Below are 18136 nucleotides of genomic sequence, written 5' to 3'. Positions count from 1 at the left end.
CTACAGGACTGTACCACTAGGCCCAGCCGACTGTTGGGCTTCCTAAAATGGGTGTGTCCTGTAGAACTCACCCAATTCAGTGCTCTCTTCCCTCCTGAGGACCTGGGTGACTACGAGGCACCTTTTATGCGTGAGTGGCCACTTTCACAAAGTCTTAGGATTGGGGCCCTTCTCAGCAAACTAGTCGTACACCCAAATAGTGACTTCTGGAGAGGAAGCAAATCTGACTGGAAATAAATAAATTTAATTTAAAAAAACAAAAAAAAGGTAAAGCTGTTTTTACCATGGTAACGAAGGTTTGCCCAGACTTGGATTTCCTTCGTTGACTGGAGTGGTTTTGTGGGTGTAAGTGATTTTTGAAGAGCAAATTAAAAAGACTTCTTATATGTCCCAATAGGCAACAACATAGTACCGGCTAATGGCACTTCCCATCTCTAAAATAATTACTTTTGTAATAATCTGTTTATTAATGAAGTGAGCCACAAAATAGATAATGATTTCTTAAGATTTCAAGCACACGGATTCTTCCCCCTTCAGCTTCATTTCACGTTCTTTGCCCCCAAAAGCACACCATGAAGGAACTACTCAAAAAATACTGGCAGATTTTCCTAGGTGCGACACTCTCAGTAATGTGTGTTCAAGTAGGCCCAGTGAACCCACACTCACAGTATCGCGCCCTTCAATTATTCTCTCTGATAATTGAAGTGTTCTGAGGCTGGATGTGGGAACAGCTGCACCTTTCTATCCATTTACTAAAATTCATTTCATATCATACTTAAAATGGATGGATTTTATGGTATATAAATTGTAACTTAATAAAGTATTTTGTTAAGAAAAATCAATCGAATGTTTTTAGTAGTTCTTTCACATTCCTCCATCTTATCAAAGATATGCTGACTGTTGGGACCGGATCCTTCCAAGAAATGAAGTTCACTTGGTTAAGACCCACATACAGGAAGATTAAAGAGTCCTGGAGGAGAGAACACATTACTACTACTATTTTGCTAAATAGACATAGTATCAAACTGCCTTCTAAATGCCTACCCTTAGACCCATAGTGTAGCTGTAGTTATCTTATTCCTGCCTGGCTCCCATGGTCCTCAGACCCAAGCAAACACACAGAGACTTACATTATTTACAAACTGTATGGCCTAATGGCTCAGACGTCTTGCTAGCTGTTCTTATACCTTAAATTAACCCATTTCTATTCATCTATAAGTTGCCACATGGTTCGTGGCTTACCGGTATCTTAGCATGTTGCTTTCTCATCACGGTGACTGGCAGCGTCTCCCTGCCTCAGCCTTCCACTCCCCAGCATTCTCCTCTCTCTTTGTCCCACCTACCCTATACTTCCTGCCTGGCTACTGGCCAATCAGCGTTTTATTTATCAGCCAATCAGAGCAACACATTCACAGCATAGAGAACATCCCACAGCACCATAGAGTAGCGTTCACTCTCACCCCCTCCTAGGAGAAGCTTCTTACAGGAGACGGTTAGCACAGAAACTCACAACTGGCCGTAGCACAAGAGAACAAATGGCTGTGGGGTATTCAGCCCTAAGTGGGCTATATCACACTCTGTCCTTGCGCACGGCTCAGGGAACATTGCAGAAGAAAGAACGTAACTATTTTAAGAGCCAGAGATCCAACGGTACCAGGCCTAACACTGTCTACCAGACACGACAGGACAGTTACATTCATAACCCCACAGTAGCTGTGGTCGCCAGCATGAGCCTACACAAGATTAAGCCAGCCAGCATTCCAGTATTGGGGGGGGCAGGGCTCGCTAGCCTTGGAAAATGAGAGTCAATATTTTTTTTGAGGGTTAGGTCCACGGTAGGTTGTCCATGCTCCAGTAACTGGCCCTGTACCTAGGCACATATGGCGGGCACTAATTGGACTCAGTAGGGTTCAGAAAGAGAGGGGGCAGAGAGGAGGGGAAGGGAGGAAGAAAGAAAGGGTAGAGGGGTAGTCTAGGAAGGAGTTAGAGGAGTTAAATGAGGGATGGCTATGACCTAAATACGTTTTATACATGTGTGTGTTGGGAGGGAAAAGTCCAACTGGCTATAAAGCCATCAGTGAACACAGCAGGAGGGTGTGGACTTTAAGAAATGGAGTCCCCTGGGCAGACGAGTCCTAAAAGTGGCACCTCTTGGGTCAGGGTGTCACTCGGCGGCAGAACGTTTGCCTAGCATGGGTGAGGCCCTGGGTTCAAGCTGCAGTAGTAGTTGTGTGGCAGCAAGCTCTGTGTGCGTGCGTGCGTGCGTGCGTGCGTGCGTGCGTGCGCTCCTGTCGTAGCCTTAATACCCCAGCGCTGCCATAAAAACAGAGGCTCGGTGCTTCCGCCCAGCTCTTCCTCCTCATTTGTCCCTTGTTACTCTTACTACTTTCTTTATCTTCACTGAAAATCCCCGGTCCGGGTCCTACATTGTCCGGGGTTGTAATCTTTGGCTTGTGACTTTCGATCAATCTGAGGGGGCTGTGCTGCATTCTTCTTTGCGTCCAGAGTCAGTGTGTTTCACAAAACAGATACCCAGGAAGGGCAATTGCGGCCCTTCCAGCCCAGTATCTGGCATTAGTTTTTTTTTTTTAAGTTTTTTTTTTTTTTTTTTTTTTAATGTTACTTTCCTTCCTTCCTAGACCCTCAGGTCCTGCATCAATGGCGGCGCCTATGGTGTGGACTTGACAAACTCTCTGTGACACTGCTGTGTGAAGAATCCTCTAGAAACCACTGGCTCAGGCGGTCAGGTAGTGCCCATAGTTGAACAAGAGGCGAGCCCCCGGTGGGTGGGAAGCCTGTCGACCACCTCTTCCCTACCACAATCTGGATACAGCTCCTGACTCCAGGCCGCCCATCCCTTCCTGAGCCCTGTGAACTCTTCCAGTCATTTGCCTGATGCTGGCGGAATCTTCCTGACATCCTGCCCACCCACCCACCCCCCACCCCGTGTATGTGCCCAAGGCCTCTCTCCATCCAGCTGGGTGCAGTACACATGCCATTCTGCTTTGTTCCGGGGCCCAGGATAGCACAATGCAGGCAGATCTGGGCTGTGGGTAGCTGATGAAGGCCCTGGCGGTCAAAGAGGAACATGCTAGAAAGAAGGCCTGAGAAAAGATACGACACACTCTCTGTCCCAGGGACAGACTAGAACCCAGGTGCCTAAACTTACCTCCCTCTCTACCCTGAGTTGGTTAATGCAAACAAGTCAGTGCTTGAGCCTCAGGGTTTCATCTGTAGAATGGGGGCCCTCCCTTGCTTTATCTCTGCTTGCCTGGCATGGGGGTAAACCAGGCCACTGATGTTCAGATGTGGGAATAAATGTCCCAGTGCAGGGGGCCTGAGCAGGACACTTGTTCATTGCCCACTCTGTAGGGCCTGTGAGGGAAAAGCAGTAGCTCCACCACCACCCCCCACCCCTGCCCCCCTCAATGCTGTGCTTGTACATCTCCCACCCCAGCATGTGGTGCCAACATTGCTACTGCCGGCTGCCCTGAGGAACCGCAAGGCTTTTAACCAGCGTTTCTGGAAAGCCTTGTATGGGTTCAAAACAAATGTTTGCAGCTGTGTAACCTTTAGTCTGCAAAGATTGTCAGATCCTAACTCAGAAAATAACACTGTTCCAAACTCCTGTGTCTGAGAAGGCCCGGGGTGACAGAATCCAGGAAAGGAAGAAGCTGCTAGATGAAGATGCTAAGGCGCTAGCAAGAGGAGAAACCGGTTAAATTTAATATTAGCCAGACGTGCCTGACTTCACGGTACAGTTTAGAAAAAAAATAGACCACAATAACGTCATGAGTAAATTAACACGATGAAAGAAAAGCGATTGTGAGGGCTTGAAATTTCTGGCTGAGCCCAGGATAACCCACCCAGTGGTACAACTCACGGTGGTTCAGGACTGGCACTGGGCTAGAGTCAGGTTCAGATCCCAGCCACATCTGAGCATGGCACTGCCGTGGGTCTATTTACCTTCCCTGAGCTGTTTCTCTCTGTTTGAGTGGAAACGATACCCAACTCTCAAGAGCAATGAGACCATAAGTTAAATGAGTCAATATACAAAAGGGCTGGGGGTAGACAGAATAACGGCTCTCTAAATTATGCTGTTAATTCCTAATTCCCCCAAAGCTGGGATCATCTTACTTTACATGAAAAAGGAACTGCACAGATATGGTTTCAATACCTTGAAATTTAATGATAAATTATGACTATCCAGATGGATCTATATAGTACCAAGAGCCCCCTCTGAGCGAAGGCTGGAAGGTCAGAATCAGACAAGGCAAAAATCATGATTTTGTGTTGCTGTGAGCCTTGAAGGCAGAGAAAGGACCAGGAGCCACAGGATGTAGGGAGACCCTTGAAGCTTGAGAAGCAAGAGAAAGGGTTCTCCCCTGGAGTATGCTGAAGGGCCTGTGCTAAAGACGCTTTAAGTTTAGAGTTCCCATGTAAGATAATACATGTGCCATGTTTCAAGCCAATGGTACCATGCTAATTTGCTACACCACCCAAGAAAACCAGGCAGAGCATTTGAACCTGCTTCGGCTAATGCCAGGTACACTTTAAGTTCTTAGAAATAGTGGCCAATAATAGCAGCTACTGATATCTGGAAGGATGCCAATCAGTCTTCTCTTCTAAGTCATCATAAAGGGGTCGACTGCTCTCCACTCTTTCTCTATAGACAGCCCATCCCTTGTGGGCAGCTGATAGATGGTTAGAGAGCTCATTCTCAAAGGCACCACAATTGCCCACCAGGCCATTTCCCTAAGCCTTGTTGCTTCTGACACCCCTTCAGATAAGTATGTACAGGTCTCAGATGACCCCAGAGGCTTCACTTAACCTCTGCACTTCCTGGACATTGGACCCATTTTCCTCAGTTCTTCAGATACTTTTCAAATAAGAAAGTTCTGATACCCACCAACACATCTCTACCAGGTGAAACTCTGGTAGGTATCCTCTGGATCTCTTAGGCATCTTACAGAAAGGAAATCATAACTAAATTCCACAAAGGGCATGACTCCCAGTGAACCTAGACTGCTCCTCCATCAGGCGTCCCTCAATCAAACCATCAAGGGCTTTATGACTGGAGCAGGTAAACAACATGGCCAACGGACGCCATGACATCATGTGCTATAATCTCTTGTATTGTAGCTGATGTCCTCTCTTGTATTGTAGCTGATGGCTCTCACCCTGACCTCACAGGGGACTCTTTAAGGCTTAGATGTCTAATGCTACAATTTCTTTCTTGCATTTCATACCATTAGATTTAGTTTAGTGCTCTAGTCTATTCTTTGGGCCTTATTATGACAATAAAAGTATTTTCTGCATTTTATCTAAAAATCTGTTAAGTATGAAAGAAGTCATTGATATCTATAATTCTAGTAAGGATACCAAATGTTTTTTTTGTTTTTTTGTTTTTTTGTTTTTTTTTTTTACAGTGGCATTAGTCAGCATATTTGAGTATGGCCATAAAGAAACTCTAAATCTTCCTACTGGGTATTCCGGTATGCAGTTAAAACTACAGCTGTTGTTTGCTGCTGTCCTGGGACATATTCTAGGACCTTTGCAAAGTCAAAACCCAAAGATGCTCAAATCCCTTATGTAAAGTGGCATCACCGCATACCACCTATGAATGTGCCCCTATGCGTGGTGTATCATCTCTAGATCACTTATAATACCTAATGCAAAGTAAATGAATAGTCACTGTGTGGTAGTGCTTAGGGAATAATGATCAAAAATATTAATCCTTTCATGGCCAACATAGACACGGTTTCCCCCAATAGCTATGATCCTTGGTTTGTCCTACTCACAAGTGTGGAAGGCCCACTGTACCTCATCTTGTGCACAAATTCATCATGAGATACCCAAATAAGTATCCAGCCTTGGTATGCTTTGTGTCTGCCTAGCCTAAACAGCTCCCTGACATAATACTCTAACAAGCTGCCTTTGTTTGCTTTCTAATGATGTGATAAAACACCATGACCTGCTTTTGGGGGAGGAAAGGGTTCCCAATCACAGTCCATCACGGAGGGAAGCCAAGGCAAGAACTCAAGCAGGACAGGATCCGGGAAAGAGGAAGTGAAGGAGGAGAAGTGCTTTCTGGTTTGCTCCCCATGGTTTACTCAGCCTGATTCTCTTAATACAACCTAGGACTACTTGCCCAGGGGTGTCACTGCCTACAGTGTTCTGGAACCTCCCACATCAACCATTAATCAAGACTTGTCCACGGTGAGGCATTTTCTCAGTTGAGGTCCCCTCTTCCCAGATGATGGTAGCTTGTGTCATCGAACAAAAAGACTAATCAGTCCATGAGCCTACCACAAAACTGGGAACACATCTACTTTTTTGGAGTTTTGCTTTTGGATTCTAGAGAGTTCTGCTCTGGTTGGTTGGTTGGTTGGTTGGTTGGTTGGTTGGTTGTTGTTTTCATATGCTCATGAATCGTCCTCAATACTCTGATCAGGGAATTTAATGAGGAGGAATAGGAGAAACTTGCTTCTGGAGCTGCCAGCTCTTTCCCATCTTTGAAAGGCAGAGCTGTTTTGCCATCGCTAGCATTCCAGTTTCTTTCAGTCTCTACATTCCTTAAACCTCGCCAGTGGAAGGAAGATCTATACTACATCTTCAGTAGTGAGCTCTCTCTACTCCCTGGAGTACCATTTGTCCTGCCCAAGAGGCTTGAGCTCAATTACAGCAGCTTGGTGCCGTTAGAATATCTTTACTCATCTCAAACTTCAATTTTCCCTTACCAAAGTTCTCTCTTCCTTTTCAGTCAGATTGTTCTCTTTGGCAGAGATAAGGAGGCAAAGTTCTTCTTCTCTCTCCTCCCCATCCTACAAGGCCAATAGCATTGTGTTCATGGGTCTTCTGTAAGTCTGCAAGGGCGTGGGTATCCTTTGCCCTCCAGCACTGATTCTCGAACTCAACTGAGGAACTTGCCAATATATATATTTCTCCAACTCTCTTCCCAGAGGCCGAGTCAATTGCTGTGCTCAGGGAAGAGCAGGTGTTAAAACTCATCCCGATGTGCATGGTGGTAGCTCAGGAACAGAATTTATTTTTCATTCTCATCAAGTACCCAAATGAATGTCCTAGATCAGTGGGCAGCCATCTCCAAGGGTTTCTTCAAGTTTGATGATCTGTCAGTCTTCAACACTGAACTTCCAAGGTACCTGTGTTTGTCTACAACAACAGAGAAAAGAGGAAAGGAGGAATGGAGAAGGTGAAGGTCAAATTTAAACAGGTCAGATCAGGAGATGGCACAGGTTTCTTCTACTGACATGCCATTGGCTAGACCTCAGTCACATGAGTACACCTAACTGTAAAGGAGGCTATAGGAAATAGCATAACATAGCTGCAGAGGATGATGGGAAATGTAGTCTAACTGCAAGGGAGGCTGGGGAGTGTAGTGTAGTACAGGAAGAGACTTATGGTGAAGAATAAGGCCAAAGTGGATGAGGGGGTTAGACTTCGGAATCTGTGTTTTCAGGATTCCCACTTGATTCTTATGTGGGTCATTCTGTGCACAGTTCTACTCTGCCCATTCTGAACTCTGTTCAGGTTCCCAGGGCTCTTTGCAAAGTGGCCTCCCTGATCCTCTCAAATACCGTGACTGGCTTGCTGTGATCATACAAAGCACCAGCAGGGTCCCCTGCTCACGGGTTCTGCTCCACCTGAATGTTGGGTGGCTCTTGTTTTCTCTGCCTTCCCCTCCTTCTGTCTGCTCGGCAAATTCCTGCTCTCCCAGATCCTTGGGCAAAGTCGGTCTTCCAGGACTCACCTGCCCCTAGGGGGCACTAATAAAGCCTTCCTTCTCCCTGGTCTACCTGGACTGCCTCTCATTATGGTATTGATCATGCTGAGTGGCATTCATTTAGGTTTGCTATCCCATTAGACAGGGAGATCCTCAAGGGCAGTGTCCTTTTCTTAATTATCTCTGTATCCCCGGCACCTGGCACCTTGCCTGGTACATGGTAGCACTCAGGAAGAGTTTGGTCTGCAGAAATCCTTACCATCAGACAACTTTCTGCAATCACTTATCTGTTCCGTTTTTTTTTTTTTTTTAATTTTCTGCTCATGCCAAATAAGAAAAGCTTTTCATTGTACTTACAGTTTTGCTGCCTTGATTAACCTAATTAGCAAAGGTCTATGCAACTCTGTTTATGTCCATCTTCCCCCACTTTCCACTCTACCCAAAGGTGACCTTCCCCACGAGCCATTCGGATTGTAGCTACAGGCGTTCCAACTCTGGTAATTAGATATTAAGGATTCTACTAAGACAACCCCTGCCTTCTTGAGCCGTCCGTCCTCATTGTCAAGTTTAACATTCCCCAATTTTCTCAAGATACTCAAAATCCCGAATTCCTGAGCTCCAGAAAATACATCTTCCCTTGCTCATCCTTCAGCTTAATGGACCCAATGGAATCTAAGATAACTGTGGAAATGGCCAGCTTCCAAAATGCTCTCTCTGAACTCTGACTCTCTCTCTCTCTCTCTCTCTCTCTCTCTCTCTCTCTCTCTCTCTCTCTCTCACACACACACACACACACACACACACACACACACACACACAAAATGCCACACCCTGAAGTAGCCATGTAATGACATACTTATCAACAAGGACCGAAGGCCTACAGCCAATAGTTTCACGCATGAGCTTGGAAATAAACCCTTTGTCTCAGTCCAGTCTTAAGAGTTCAGAATCCCTGGGCCAACGGGAAGGCTCAGGGTGTACAGCTCATGACCGGATTCTAATCCTTGGAACCCCACAAGGCAAGAGAAGAGAAGTGACTCTCTTTTAACTTCCAGAAATGGGTCGTGGCATGTGGACACTCACACAGACACATGATGCAGGCACATGTATTCATGCACAAAATAAATAAGTGAAGAAGAGCATTGGGAACGCCTGCATATCATCCTGGGGGCTGGGTACCTCCACATTCTTAGATTCGATGAGGCCTATGAAAGAATGGGCATGGTACGGTGTACTTCCTGGATTTCAGGAATGCTGACTTTACAACTCTAACTGATATCTAACTGCAACTTTATAAGCATTCCTAAGCCCAAACCGCCCAGCTATGTTCGGTATTGTGGAAGACAGTTTTAAGAATTTGGGGGTGATGCCTAATACAACTGAACCTCTTACGTTCACTGTCAGATGAATTTCCACACTTTAGGCCAGACTTCATCAGTACCAGAGGTACAACCATCAGCCATGAGCAACCGGAGTTTATCTGGGGCAAAGTACAGTCCAACGTCCCTTTGGGGGGTTTGAGACTTGTGTCTACAAGGAACCAACCACACTGTCCACTTGCTGGATGGCTCAGACTCCCTGGTAATGGCAGGCTATCTGCCTTCTCTCTGTGTCAGCACTGAGAATTTTACACTCGGGGTTCATTGATTTCCACATCTTTTGATGTAAGGATTAAGAAAAACAATTTAACATTTGAAAAGAAAGAAGGAGAAAAGAGTTTTTGAACAATGTCTGATGTACAGGAAGTGCTAAATGAATGTCTGCTATTATTGGCATTTTCATCATTGGTACATCTTTCTTTTATATTCTTTCGCCTGAACTCACAGGTCTGCTGCCTTTGAACAACACATACACATGTACCACCACATGGCATTCTTTATGCCCAAAAACAACAGTCTTGATCATAATTATGAGATTCTAGCTGCCACCATTTTGAAATCCTAAGTTCGGTTGAACTGAATTTATCCTGTGGGTTGATGTACAAAGATTCCAGGTCCCAAACAATTTCAGTTTTCGAGCCTAATGTCCAAGCTGGCCTCATTCCAATCAGGTTTAAATTCTAATTGTTTCTACCAAACTTTTATATCATCCAGAACTCTCAAGATAATCTTGAAATTGTCTGAAACTATATTGACATTTTTGAGGGCTTGGATGCCAGTAAGAAGGTACCTGCTGTTGTCTAGGAAGATGCACAACTGTCTGCAAGAAATGCATCTCATTTGCCCCTTTCCTTGAATCTGCAACAAAACAACTTATAAAGGATCAGGGTCTATTAATAAAAACCCTCTGGTAAATATTGTTCAAAGCTCCGAGAGTCATGAAGTGCATGAACATAGATAGATAGGGCTGTGGTAGTATGACACCTTTTTTTCCCAGAATGCTAGGGCTGAAACCTTTTTATCTCAAGACTACTCCATTCTCCCAGTGACAATAGTATCATGTTTAAGCAGTTTCCACTCAGAGCATTTTATGCTATGATTTAAAAAAAAAAATGCACCTTCCTTTGTATAATCAGATGATGAGGTACCGCTGCCCTGTTTTCCCCTACAGCCTAATTGAGGTGCTTTTTATATTTTGGCTTGAGGCTTCTCCCCCATCTCTTTCTCTTAGGCATCATCTCCTCTACTTCACTCTTGAAGACCTCCTTTCACTGTGTGTTTTAACCTATGAGTTGCTTCGGACCTCTCAGAAGTCGGTCAGTGATAAGTCTTAAATAAATAAAAATAATGTGTTTCTGAGCAGCTGTACGTGAGTGGAATTTTCAGTAAAACAGCCACCGATTAAGCATCCAAGAGAAAAGCTCCCTTAGGACAGGAAGCCCATGCATCCTCTGGGAACGCAAGCTGGCGAACTCTTCAGCTTCATCGTTTAGAATTCGCATCTCATGTTTTCTTACCACAAGGTACTGTTGGACCAGATGGTGGCCTGGATCACAGACTTGGGGCTCTTTTCAAATACTTGGTAAGATGCGGTGGACCCTCAATGGCCTTTATTAAAGCTAAATAAGTCGTCTCCTTCCTTACCTCTGTCACCCTTGATTCAAGAGTGGGGCCTCTGCACAAGGTTGTTGACGTTCACCTTTCCACGGGCTGTTGGCTCAGGAGTTCCTCCTCCCGGGTTCCTGTGTACCGGAAGTGCATGGCGCAGCTTCAGAAATAGAGAACAAGAGGAAGTGAAAATTTACGTATTCCAAAGGCTCCCCCAAGCAGCTGGAACCATTAGATGTTTGATACTGCAAACTCAGACTGCTAGGCATCTCATTCTCAGGCTTTCCGTTTGTGGAGAAAATAAAGGATGCACTCCCTGGAGGAAGGACTGGCTGTGACTAGTATATATGCCACAGGATATCTCTGCTTTGGGAGTGAAGACAAACAGAAACTCCTTAGACAAAGCTTTGGCCAGGGCTCTGTTCGTTAAATGGCGGATAGAAATGAGATTTGCTGCCTAAAGCTCCATACTAAGATGCTCATGCCTCTGCCTCTTATGCCTCCGAAGCACATAGAGACTGTGGCATACAATCAGACAGCATGAATCCTAGTGAAGACCAGGGAACATGGCACTAAAGTTCTCAACCTGTGGGTCATGACCCTTCCAGAGGGGTTGCTTATCAGATATTAACGTTACAATTCACAACAGTAGCAATGAAAATAATTTTATGGTCCGGGGGAGGGGTCCCCACAGCATGAAGAACTGCATTAAAGAGTCTCACCATTAGGAAGGTTGAGAACCGCCGCTTTATTTATTGAATAAAGGGGGCAAAAAGATGACAAGAGTGGGAAGATGGGAAAGAGTGGCGTGAACTCGGTCTTCTGACATGACATAACCATTGCATTGATAATTCCCAGCCGCTGTGGTTACCTGCACAAGACCCACACAAGATGGGACCCGTCAACACCCCCGAATGGGTGGGGGAAGGCTCACGAGGCCCTACATCGCCCAGAATTGGCAATTAATGGTATTGGGGGTGGGTGAGTCATTTTCTTCAACGCAGTTGCTGCTGCTTAGTTAGCCATGCTCCAGTAAACAACCTCCCATCCATGCTCCTGCAAACAACCCTAATTAAACCCAGCGGGTCACTAAAATCAAAACAAACAAACAAACAAATGACATGGGGGGGGGGAAGGAAGACTTGGAAAGAAGGAGTGGGAAGGGAAGGGAATGAGAAAGGGGAAAGAAAGGTAAAAATGACCGAATTATACTATACGCATGTATTAAATTGTCAAAGAGTAATAAATAATAAATGGATAAGTAGAACAGGAACAATCTGGGTCCCTGTTCTATATAAGAGGCTACTGTTCCGCCTCTGGTCTAATTCTGGGCTTCAGAATGACCATCATGACATGATCCCAGCCTTCAGCCCTGCCAAAAACCCAGAGGGAGTTGACAAACAGTGACATCAATGGACTCCGGAACACAGCGGGGGTCAGGCAAGCTCATTGCCTCTTTATTCTTAAAAACAGCTCAGAAATGTCAGGAGCCATCGGGGCTCAATCCTCTCTCAAAAGACTCCTGAATTTTATCCGTACTGAACAGGCTTCAGTGAGTCAAAGAATCCTCCAAAATGCAATTAAATTCCCCTTCCCAGATCCTCCCCATCATTTGGGTTTTATTTTTATACTCTCCCATAAAGACTGGCCTCTTCTTAAACATTGAAAAGTAAAGTTGAAGCTTGATCATTATAAATAATTCATTAACCAATAACTATGTTCTGGGCAGCGTCCCTCCACCACCACCACGCCCTCCCCCGCGTGGATGCGTCACGGCATCAATGGGGAGAGAAGCTGATCCCAGGAACACACAGACTACGTCTCCTGCCAGTCTGGGAGTCAGAGCCACCCAGGAAAATTGTTAGGGGCTCTGTTTAATTAGCGCCCCTGCCACCTGCAAACAAGTGGTACTAAAAAAGGTGCTGAATTCTTGCCATTAAGAATCCCCCCCCCAAAAAAAGACAGCACCAGTGCCATTCTGAGCTTTAGAATATAATAAATATTTCACTGATTTAGGCAACAGAGGAATTATACTTTCATTTTCACCCCTCCCCCAATAGCTTTTAGCAAATGCGTTATGCTTCAGAAACTGTCTTCAGAATGAGTTCCTTAGTCCAATACTCCAGCCACCCCAGATCTACTAGAACTTGCCCATCCCAAGAAACCATCCTGACCAGCCTTGCTCTTGGGGATATCTGTGACCCCCCCTTCCCATCTGGAGACCCTCCCCCATATATGAACAGTAAGTGATAATATGTGCTAATGCTGTTGTTATTTTAATCCTTGTCAAGAACAATTCAAAAAATGTTACTTAGTTGCCTTAATCCCTGTGCTGTGAATAAGCAGGGTGAAATGATGACTATCAGCTATGGTATGCAGTTAAATAGTCCCCAGCTTAAATGTGACCCATCACAGAGTAAGGTGGTCCCAGGAACACTTCAGCAACTGGGACTTACCTCCTGTCTCCGTCAAGGGTGTGGGGTTAGATTGCAGGACACACAGTAGGTGCTACACAGATTTTTATGGACTGATTTAGCCACTGGAAGAACAGTTGGTTGGGTTGGATTTATTCATGCTTTTGGTGCCAAGTAGGGGTGGTTTTAGTGGAGCACTATATTAGAAAAACAGGTTTGCGATAGAAGCACAAGCTCAGCCAGCAGAGAGCCTGGCAGCTGCTCTGTTTATATCCGCTGTATTGCTGGAGACAGATGTCCTGTCAAACCTGAGGGTTCTGACGAGGCTTCCACTCTTCCAAGGAACCCATGCATTCACTAATCAAAGAGACGCTTGCCCCTCGTCTACATGAGTGCTCTGTAGTGTAAAACTGTTTCTAGTTCTGGGTTCAGAACTGACTATGAGTAAAGGCATAAATCAGCATCCACCGTGTCCACCGCAAGGGGAAGATGCTGGGCTACCCGCAAAAGATGTTGCATTGGTGTTTTCAGTGGAGGGAGAAAACAAAAAGAGTACCTTTGGAAGTGAGCACACTGAAATTCCAGTTCCGTTACCTGCTCGCTGGGTGACTGCAGGAGCTCATCTCATCCTCCCTGGACTTAGGTAGTCAATAATATCAATTCCACAGGTAGCTGTGATGACTGACAAGGTATCATTAATACGAGACACTGGTATGGTGCTCAGCATGCAGTAGCCACTAAGTAAGTGATTACGCTGCTGAGGTTGTTGCTATAGACACAAATAAAGGGAGAAATCCATCCTGGCACAGAAGATATATGTGACTCCCTGGCCATCCTGATGGTGGCTTCCTACAGATAAGAGCAGGGACTTTCCAGTACAAGGCCCTTGTCTGGCTGCAGAAAGAATGCCACACGTTCTGAGGAGGAAATGAATGTTCTGGAGTGTTCCAATGCACTTCCCTGTGTATTATGAGCCCATTCTTTCCTAACCCACCCACTTGATGAATGCATATTAATCCTGATCCTAGAAGCCAACTTGTGACTCAGCACAGGAAAAGGGCTGGCTATGGGAATGCACCCCACAATGGAGAAATCCTCAGCTATGGCCAGAAAGGTCCCCGTGCGCAACCAACAATTCCCAAGTACCGTGCAGAGAGATCCATGCCAAATGCGGAGCTTGTCCCAGGGCACACAAAACAAGGGAGTGAACAACCTGGAAGAGATCAAGACATAAGTGAGAGCTATGAAAGCAGGTGAGAGATCCCTCACACAACATGGACCCAAGGCCCTGGGTGCAGTGGGAATGGGGGAATGAACTACCACGATCCAGATGAAATGGAGCTCATGAGTAGTCCTAGTCTACTGTCTATTGATGTGATAAACACCACAGCCAAAAGCATCTCGGGGAGGAAAGGGTTTATTTCATCTTACAGTCAATCAGGAAGGGGAGTCAGAGCAAGAACTCGAGGCGGGAACCTAGAGGGAGAAACTGAAAAGACCATCTAGGAATGCTGCTTACTGGCTTGTTCAGTCTGCTTTCTTATAGAACCCAGGACCACCTGCCCAAGGATAGCATCACCCACAATGGGCTGGGCCCACCCACATTAATTATTAATCAAGAACATACACCACAGATTTGCCTACCGGCCCATCTCATGAAGGCATTTTCTCAGTTAAGGGTCCCTCTTCCTAAATGACTCTGGCTTGTGTCAAGTTGGAAACACACACACACACACACACACACACACACACACACACACACACACACACAACTGATCTCTTGTCAATCTGAAACACAAACACATCACTATTCAACCAATAACGTTTTCTTTGATTTATCCTAAGATCTCCTGCTCATATCATAATGTAAAACTCAGTATAACCATTTTTTTTTTACTTTTCAATATTTTAAAAGTCCAAGTTATCTTTTGAAGTCAGTCCACAGCCTCTCAAGTGTGGATTCCTATAAAACAAACAAACAAACAAAAAACAGCTTTAAATACTTTTTTACGCCAAGAAGAAAGACCAGGGCACAGTAACAATTAAAGCAAAGTCAAACTCCAACACTGTAATAACACAGTGTCTGACATCTTAAACTCACAAACCTTCTGGGCTCCAAACGACTTGGGTAGACCCACCTCTCCAGCTCTGCCACCCACCGCAAACGTAGCTTTTCTCCTAGGCTTTAAGCCAGTCTACTCCTCACGTGCCACTGTCCTTGGTGGTTGACCCGTGGTCCTGGCATCTCGCGTGTATCCTGTATGGGTTTCCACTATAAGTGAGGCTGCACATTGACCAACAGCCTCTCCTGAACTCTCTAGGGTCTCTGACCCTGCCACATGTGACAAGACACAGACCTTCCCACTGGCCAAGTAGGCGGGAGTATTTTCTCACTCCAGGTCCCTTCTTACCAAATGTCTAGCTTGTGTCGAGTCAACAACAACAAGGAAGAACTAAACCTGCACCAGGGCGGACCTTTGTACAAACAGCGAGCGTCAGAACAAACAGCTCATAGCCAGACATAATTCCACAAAAGAAAACGTGCTCTCTCAAGATCTGATTTGCATTTGGGCTCAGATGAAAAGAGGGAAGGGTGAGGGGAGTGGGAACACACCCTCTGTGATTCTAATCCGTACAGCTCACCCACCACCACCACTACCACCACACACACATTTTTGACCCCCTTGTGAACAGTTATCCAGCTTCAAATCTGGAGATTTTTACAACACTCCAGACCCCCCACCCTCGGCATCGCTCAGGTCTGCCTCTCTTCTGTGATATTGCTGAGTATTATAATAATGCTCATGATAATGCTCAGCAAGGCAACTGGGAGAATTCTTCTAGTCTCACCTAAAGAGAGCCCAGGAAGGATTCCTGGAGTGGACTGTTTCTTCATTCACTTGAGGATCGTTCAAAACGATTGGTCAGAAACTACACAGGTCCAAAAATGCCAGATTTTAACCTATTTCAGACCCTACAAACCTTGGCCACATTCAGTAACGCCCACAGCCGCTATACAGGAAAGTGCTCAGAATGCAGCCGGCGGAGTCCTGTATCGCTCACGATTGGTGTGCAGGCACAGATCATCTCAGAGGACGGCTTGCCCACAGAACTGGCATATCCGTGGCTTCGACCTCCTTTGCTTTGCACTGAGTTGCCTGGGATATTGCCTATGCATCTGTTTTAAATCCCAAGGGACCCAGACTCTCTCACCTACTATCTACCCTCTTCCAGGCCCTCATTCACCATTGCACCAACTTAGTATTCCAACCAGACTGACCATTCACCTTCAGGTGTGGTTTGAGGACCTCTAACACCTGTTCCCCCCCCCTCAGCTCCCACCCTATCCCCTTTTGAAGATCCTCTGTCACTGCCTAACTGTCACACTAGCTGTCCTGGAGGTCCTGTCACGGGGGTAGATGGCTCTGGGATGCAGTCATTCTGCACACACACACACACACACACACACACACACACACACACACACACCAGCCTTTCAAACCTTCATACACCAAAACTTCCTCTGATATTTATGCCAGGAAATGCAGTTACTCTAACACCAATGGACCATCTCCCTGGTGTCCTTCTTCTTCTTCGCTGACAGTTTTCCTGCTACCCTCAGTAGATGATTGTTATTTATTATTTATCAGCCATGACACTCTACTGTGCTTCCTACAAGATATTAAAGAATACACAACCCCTGCGCTGAGTTATAGCCAAGAGAGCAGAGCTATGGATCTGACATCATAGGAGGCCTCCGAGAGGAAGGACCACAGGCACGCTCTGTCTTCTCTGGTAGACTAGTCAGGAGTGGACCTAAGAACCAGCAGTGCCCCCCCCATTACAGACACCCACCCCCAATTTCTAACCAGACCCTTAGGCCTCCGAGCATTTTCCCGGAAGCGGGGGGGGGGGGGGGGGAGAGGGGTGTTATGGATGGAGAGAAATGAAGAGGGGGAACATGAACCACTGACCATAACCTTCAGACTGGCCTGGAGGGTGGAGGGGAGTCACAGGGTTTTCCTCTGAATCTCAAAACAGGTGGGCGGGGGCGGGGTCAGGGGTGGCTGGGAATAAGACACAGACAGACCTGCAGAGTTAGCAAGCCAAGGAAGACAGGCACAGAAAAAAAAGTGTTCTGGCGAGATGGAAAAGCCCACACCGGGTAGCCACAGGTCTCCAGCCCAAGTTTCCTCTTAGTGTTGCAGTTAGGGTCTGCGTACACAGCCTGCAGAGGGGACCTTGGGAGGGCTGGCTGGCTGGCCGGGTGCTGCTGCATCTGGAGTGTCAGAGTAGTCAGACAGGCCTGTGTGGTCTGAACAACCCAGGGAGGTCTGTGGAAACAGCAAAAGTTCTCATAGGTTCAGGAGTCAGGGCAGATGCAAGGAGACCGGATTGGCGTGGCTCGCGGTGGTCCTTCGGAGAGGTGGACATTTCCTGCTCCTTCCCGTGGCCGGAGTGTCCTAGGGAGGGCGGAAGCGGAAAGACGATTGGACTTCTCTTTCTCAAACTTTCCACCAGTTTCCTCAGGTGTTGAGAGCAGGAGGGAAAGCTCCCTTCAGTCCGGATCCCTCAACCCTGAGCTCTCGGAACCCGGAGGCCATGGCCCAGCAGCCCGGCCACGCGCCGTGAGTCTGCCGGGCGCGGCCACGGAGCCCGGCGAGCCGGGAGTCATCGCAGGGGGCGGGGGCGGCGGACCGACGATGGACACACCCGCTGGCACTGAGCCCGGGGCCCGGCGCGCTGCTGCCGGGGATCCCTGGGGCCCCGGGAGCCGAGCGCTGAGCCGGGCCGGGGGCGCCCCGCCTCCCCCACCCTCCGCCCCCGCCTACTCGGGCGCCGGTGATTGGCTCCGCCCGCCCCTGGCTGCGCGCCGAAGCCCGCCTCCCTCGCAGCTAAAGCAGACGGTACCCGGAGAGGAGCGAGCCAGAAGGGAGCATGGTCCCCGCGCCGCGGCCGCGCCAACCCCCGCGCCGCCGCCGCCGTCGCCG

At 46.9% G+C, this 18136-nt stretch overlaps 2 long non-coding RNA genes across 4 annotated transcripts; one reads left to right on the top strand and one right to left on the bottom strand.

The window, feature by feature from the left end:
• The first annotated feature begins 2641 nt into the window (after positions 1-2641).
• On the top strand, positions 2642-10485 carry LOC121825007 (uncharacterized). Its single transcript, XR_006067035.2, has 2 exons — positions 2642-2747; positions 10355-10485. It is a non-coding gene; the product is annotated as an uncharacterized LOC121825007 (long non-coding RNA).
• Positions 3659-17912, bottom strand: LOC107401739 (uncharacterized). 3 transcript variants are annotated; one of them, XR_006067031.2, is made up of 4 exons: positions 17236-17910; positions 11454-14358; positions 10768-10891; positions 3660-7173 (listed from the first exon to the last, which is right to left on the bottom strand). It is a non-coding gene; the product is annotated as an uncharacterized LOC107401739 (long non-coding RNA). The 3 variants fall into 3 exon arrangements; XR_006067030.2 differs by having other exon boundaries at positions 3659-7173; positions 10768-14358; positions 17236-17912; XR_006067032.2 differs by lacking the exon at positions 17236-17910 and adding an exon at positions 17120-17200 and having other exon boundaries at positions 3659-7173; positions 10768-14358.
• Positions 17913-18136: the final 224 nt, after the last annotated feature.

The sequence above is a fragment of the Peromyscus maniculatus genome, chromosome 22 (assembly GCF_049852395.1).
Source record: "Peromyscus maniculatus bairdii isolate BWxNUB_F1_BW_parent chromosome 22, HU_Pman_BW_mat_3.1, whole genome shotgun sequence".
NCBI lineage: Eukaryota > Metazoa > Chordata > Mammalia > Rodentia > Cricetidae > Peromyscus > Peromyscus maniculatus.
This window is presented reverse-complemented; position numbering and strand designations above follow the sequence as displayed.